At 43.4% G+C, this 5,608-nt stretch overlaps 2 protein-coding genes across 2 annotated transcripts in view; both read right to left on the bottom strand.

The window, feature by feature from the left end:
* The window catches only part of MEMO1 (mediator of cell motility 1), a 149,327-nt gene extending 149,090 nt beyond the window's left edge, over positions 1 to 237 (bottom strand). Inside the window, exon 1 of the mRNA XM_011984253.1 lies at positions 126 to 237. The gene's annotated coding sequence lies outside the window, so the exon portion shown is untranslated. The remainder of the gene's footprint in view (positions 1 to 125) is intronic.
* Positions 238 to 835: 598 nt separating this feature from the next.
* The window catches only part of DPY30 (dpy-30 homolog (C. elegans)), a 28,304-nt gene continuing 23,531 nt past the window's right edge, over positions 836 to 5,608 (bottom strand). Inside the window, exon 7 of the mRNA XM_011984247.1 lies at positions 836 to 1,233. The gene's annotated coding sequence lies outside the window, so the exon portion shown is untranslated. The remainder of the gene's footprint in view (positions 1,234 to 5,608) is intronic.

The raw sequence follows: 5,608 nt of genomic DNA, 5'->3' as shown, positions 1-5,608 counted from the left end.
ACGGCATCTGGGGTCGGGCAGCCCCGCGAGGAGGCAACGGCGGCTGCAGCTACGCGCACACAAAAGCCCAGGGCCGGGGCCTGAACCGGGGAAGGCAGACCCGAGAAGAGCCAACGCTTCCTTACTCGCCACTCTAACGGGTCCTGCCCACTGAGCATGCCCAGCACCGCTGCCTAGCCCGCCGAGGAATCTCAACGTGCACGCTCCGCTCTCCGGGGTTTAGCGGCAGCAGAGGCTGGGAGGTGGGGGCAGGGCGCGGGGAGCAGGACGCAGCCGCAAGGCAAGCCCCCTCCCCCAGCCAACTTCCTCAAATGGAGAGCACCTAGGGCTCGTGGATGCGGCATTCCACGAGGACAGTCCCGCGGGTATCCAACATACACAGGCATCTTTCATGGATTCGCACCCCCAAGGTCTCATTCCTAGGGTGGCCACGCCGAAAAGTTCATCTGTAGAAGCAGGCACGTGGTAAAGTGTGCCTGTGGTCCTGCAACTGCTAGTTTTTGCTTCACAGGGTCACCCTTACCACCTAACGGTGGCTTTGACACTGTAACCATTTATCTTGTTTCATGTTATATTTACGTAGGTGCATGTCTTATCTCGCTAACTAAAGTGCTTGATATAACTAGCCTCAGTTACCCTGAACTGTAAAATGGGGACACTCAAGGAGTGTACCTAGGATTACAAGAGCTGCTGAATGTGAATAGCCTGACAGGGTAAGCATACGACAAATATTATTTTCACCCTTGTCATCTTATAAATCCCAGTATTACACATAAATGTCAGGAGCAAATAATTTTTTTACAATTGTGTAAGAATCACAGCAAAGGAGGCTATCTTGGACCTCTGAGGAAATGTTATTGTTACAGAGTACACCATTGCAAAAGTAGGAATAGAGGAAGAGAAAGTTGCATACATCCAATGAAAGTTTTGGGGCAAACACTATGTTTGTAACTGCATGGACATGGTACCTCCTGCCTATAATCCCAGCACTTTGGGGGTCTTAGGCAGTAGGATTGCTTGAGGCCAGGAGTTCGAGACCAGCCTGGAGAACATAGAAAACCCTGTTTCTATAAATTTTTATTTTTTAATTATCCGGGCGTGGCAGCTTCGCCTGTGGTCCTAGCTACTTGGTAGGCGGAGGCAGGAGGATCACTTGAGCCTAGGACGTCAAGGCTACAGTGAGCCATGATCACGCCACTGCATTCCAACCTGGGCAACGTACGCAGCAAGACCCTGTCTCAAAAAAGAAAAGAAAAAAAAATTATATCTGAGTTTCATACTAAACAAGCCCCTGATAGATTCCAGAGTAGATGACTGGCTGTCTAATATTCAAGTTTACTTTTTGAAGCACTATTCTGTTTCCTCTCCTCCTTCCATCTTCTCCAACTTTAGGGCCCAAGGATTTTGTGCAGTATCCCTGTCCTAAAGCCTAGTCAATTACTGGAACACTTCTGACTTTCATACCTTTTTCTAATTAGGTTAAAATCTCCACTGTATATTTGTTTACTCAAATTTTACCCTCTCCACCAACTTGCACAAAACATCATATGCAATCAAAAAAATGGACATACCATGTAGCCAAAACGTCTTTCTTTTCTTCTTTTTTTTTTTTTTTTTTTTTTTTTGGAGACAGAGTCTTGCCCTGTCACCCAGGCTGGAGTGCAATGGCTCGATCTCGGCTCACTGCAACCTCCACTTGCTGAGTTCAAGCGATTCTCTTGCCTCAGCCTCCAGAGTAGCTGGGATTACAGGTGACCACCACCATCCCCAGCTAATTTTTGTATTTTTAGTAGAGACGGAGTTTCACTATGTTGGCCAGGGTGGTCTTGAACTCCTGACCTCAGGTGATCCACCCGCCTCAGCCTCCCAAAGGGCTGGGATTACAGGCATGAGCCACTGCAGCCGGCCCAAAGCCACTACTTTTAGAAGTAACAGAAAAAAGAAGGCTGGAGCTCTGATTACATGGTACTGTTCTGAGTACCAAAACTCAGTGATCATTGATGAAATGTAAACTTTTTGTTGTAAGTTTCAAGAAAAGGAAACTGCCCTAAGTGCTTATATTATGATGGTTCTTGTAGTTATTTATTGCTGATTTTGTTTCTATGGAAAAGAAGGGGCGGAGAGATTGGATACGAATAAACAAAGAAAGCTTAGTATTTCAGGCCCTTCAAATTAGAAAGTCAGATTTGAGTCCTGGCCCTGTCACTCATCAGCTGTGTGACCATGGGCATCTAGTACTTTAACCTTTTCTAGCCTCAGTGTTATCTGTGAAATGCAAACAGGAGTAATATCTAACTCATAGGCTTGCTGTGAGAATGATTAAGGTACGTTAAAATGCTTCGTAAGCTGTTCTTTATAAATATTTGTTATTATTATTATCCTCTACTCCTAGCAACAATTCTAGGTCTCATTCCAAACTAGTCATCTAATTTAAAATTCAGCTTTCTCCCTATTAAAATGCTCTACTGAAATTTTCTTGCTGGTCAAACTGAATAAAGACCACAATGCAACTGAACTGAAAGGTTAGCAGATATTATGTTATCTCTAGGATGCTCTCAATATATGGCACAATTATTCCCCGTGTCCACTTTATTCTAGCTACCTTACTCAAGTACACTCTTGAAAGAAGTTGAAACTATTCATTTATTCACCTCCCCTAAATTAAGGAAAATTCATATAATGCAAATACTTTGTATTTTAGGAGAAGCTTATTTGACAATACTGTACAATTCTCATGTTACTATCAACAATTTCCATTATATCCACTAGTGATTTTCGTTTGACACTCCATAAGCATTATTCATAGTAGGAAGCAAGGAGGAAACCTTTATTAACAGCCAATCCTTATGAAGCTAAGACTTCAAGAAATAAGAAGGAAGGCCAGGCACGGTGGCTCCTGCCTGTAATCCCAGCACTTTGGGATGCTGAGGCAGGCGAATCACAAGGTCAGGAGTTTGAGATCAGCCTGGCCAATACGGCAAAACCCCGTCTCTACTAAAAATACAAAAATAGCCAGGCGTGGTGGCAGGTGCCTGTAATCCCAGCTACTCGGGAGGCTGAGGCAGGAGAATCGCTTGAACCTGGGAGGCAGAGGTTGTGGTGAGCTGAAATCCTGCTGTTGCACTCCAGCCTAGGTGACAAGAGCAAGACTCTGTCTCAAAAAAAAAAAAAGAAAGAAAACAGCATATCCAATATTTACTGCAGCACTCAGTAGTAGCAAACAACTAGAAACAACCACAATGTCCATCAATGTGAAACTTGTTAAACTAGGATATACATATGCACCCATTAAAAAGAATGAAGTGGCTGGGCACAGTGGCTCATGCCTGTAATCCTAGCACTTTGGAAGGTTGAGGCAGGAGGATCACTTGAGGTCAGGAGTTCAAGACCAGCCTGGACAACATAGCAAGACAAAAAAAAAAAAAAAACTAAAAATAAATTTTAAAACGTAGCCAGGCACAGTGACACATGCCTATGGCCTCAGCTACTTGGAAGGCTGAAGCAGGAAGATTGCTTAAGCCCAGGAGTTTGAGACTGCAATGAGCTATGATCACACCACTGCACTCCAGGCTGGGCAACAGAGTGAGACCCTATCTTTAAAAAAAAAAAAAAAAAGAAGAAGAATGAAATGGGACTATATACTAGTATGGAAAGAGTTTCAAAAAAGTGAAAAAAGCAAATTACAGAATATATAAAGTATGCTTCCATTTGTATAGGAATGAATACTTGTAATTTCATATACTTGCATATGCACGGAATACTTCACGGTAATAACTTCTAGAAGTAACTGGATGGCTGAGGTGGAAGGATGGAAAAAGGATTTAACCTTTCCAATGTATGTCTTTGTGCATCTTTTGTATTTTGTGCCATATACATATACTACATACCAAAAAAAAAAAAACCTCTATTTTTACATCTTTAGGCTTGATTTTGAATCTACACGGCAATATTAAACTGACCATTTTTAGATTCTACTTATCCACAACTGACAGCTTTAGAAGCACCCTAACACTGAAAGCCCTGTAGATCAGAAAAATATTTTACAATAGTAACACAGCATTTTGAACAAATCAAGAGAAGAGTTTAACACAGAGAAGGTCTTTTGATTTCAACCAAAACTGGTGTTCTAACCTAGTATCAGTCAACTTTGTCTCTGTCTACCTTAGAAAACCAAACTTGATAAACAACATTTATTACATACTGTATATCTGAACACTGGACTAAGTATATTAGATATTTAATAATTCCTGTCAGATAAAAATTTATTCATTTCTAATGTTTTGTAATACAATTTTTTATGTAGAGCTTTTTTCCATATTTATTTATTTATTTATTTTTTTAGATAGAGTCTCGCTCTATTGCCCAGGCTGGAGTGCAGTGGCACGATCTCGGCTCACTGCAAGCTCCGCCTCCTGGGTTCATGCCATTCTCCTGCCTCAGCCTCCCGAGTAGCTGGGACTACAGGGCCCGCCACCACGCCCGACTAATTTTTTGTATGTTTAGTAGAGACAGGGTTTCATTGTGTTAGCCAGGATGGTCTCGATCTCCTGACCTCATCCGCCTGCCTCGGCCTCCCAAAGTGCTGGGGTTACAGGCGTGACCCACTGTGCCCGGCCCTTTTTTCCATATTTATTAATATTTAGGATTGTCAGAAATGGAATAACAGAGTCAAAAGATATAAGGAGCCAGGCGCAGTGGCTCACATCTATAATCCCAAAATTTGGGGAGGCCAAGGCAGGAGGATCACTTCAGTTCAAGACTTGAAGACCAGCCTGGGCAACACAGCAAGATCTCATCTCTACTAAAAATAAAACAAATTAGCCTGACATAGTGTCATGCCCCTATAGTACAGCCTGGGCAACACAGCAAGATCTCATCTCTACTAAAAATAACACAAATTAGCCTGACATAGTGTCATGCCCCTATAGTACCGCATCCTGTATTACGAGCTACTCAGGAGGCTGAGGCAGGAGGATTGCTTGAGCCCAGGAGTTCAAGGCTGCAGTGACCTATGATTGTGCCACTGCAGTTCAGGCTGACAGAGCAAGACCCTGTCTCCAAAAAAAAAAAAAAAACACACACACAAAGCTTTGTTAAAGACTGGCAAAGTTGTTTTTATTTTATTTTGTTTTGAGACGGAGGTCTCGCTCTGTTCCCCAGGGAGTGCACTGGCACAATCTCAGCTCACTGCAGCCTCCACAGCCTCTCAGGATCCAGCAATTCTCCTGCGTCAGCCTCCCGGGTAGCTGGGATTATAGGCACGCACCACCATGCCTGGCTAATTTTGTATTTTTAGTAGAGATGGGGTTTTACCATATTGGCCAGGCTGGTCTCGAACTCCTGACCTCTGGTGATCCGCCTGCCTCGGCCTCCCAAAGTGCTGGGGTTACAGGCGTGACCCACTGTGCCCGGCCCTTTTTTCCATATTTATTAATATTTAGGATTGTCAGAAATGGAATAACAGAGTCAAAAGATATAAGGAGCCAGGCGCAGTGGCTCACATCTATAATCCCAAAATTTGGGGAGGCCAAGGCAGGAGGATCACTTCAGTTCAAGACTTGAAGACCAGCCTGGGCAACACAGCAAGATCTCATCTCTACTAAAAATA

The sequence above is a fragment of the Mandrillus leucophaeus genome, unplaced genomic scaffold, assembly GCF_000951045.1.
Source record: "Mandrillus leucophaeus isolate KB7577 unplaced genomic scaffold, Mleu.le_1.0 Scaffold264, whole genome shotgun sequence".
Taxonomy (NCBI): domain Eukaryota; kingdom Metazoa; phylum Chordata; class Mammalia; order Primates; family Cercopithecidae; genus Mandrillus; species Mandrillus leucophaeus.
This window is presented reverse-complemented; position numbering and strand designations above follow the sequence as displayed.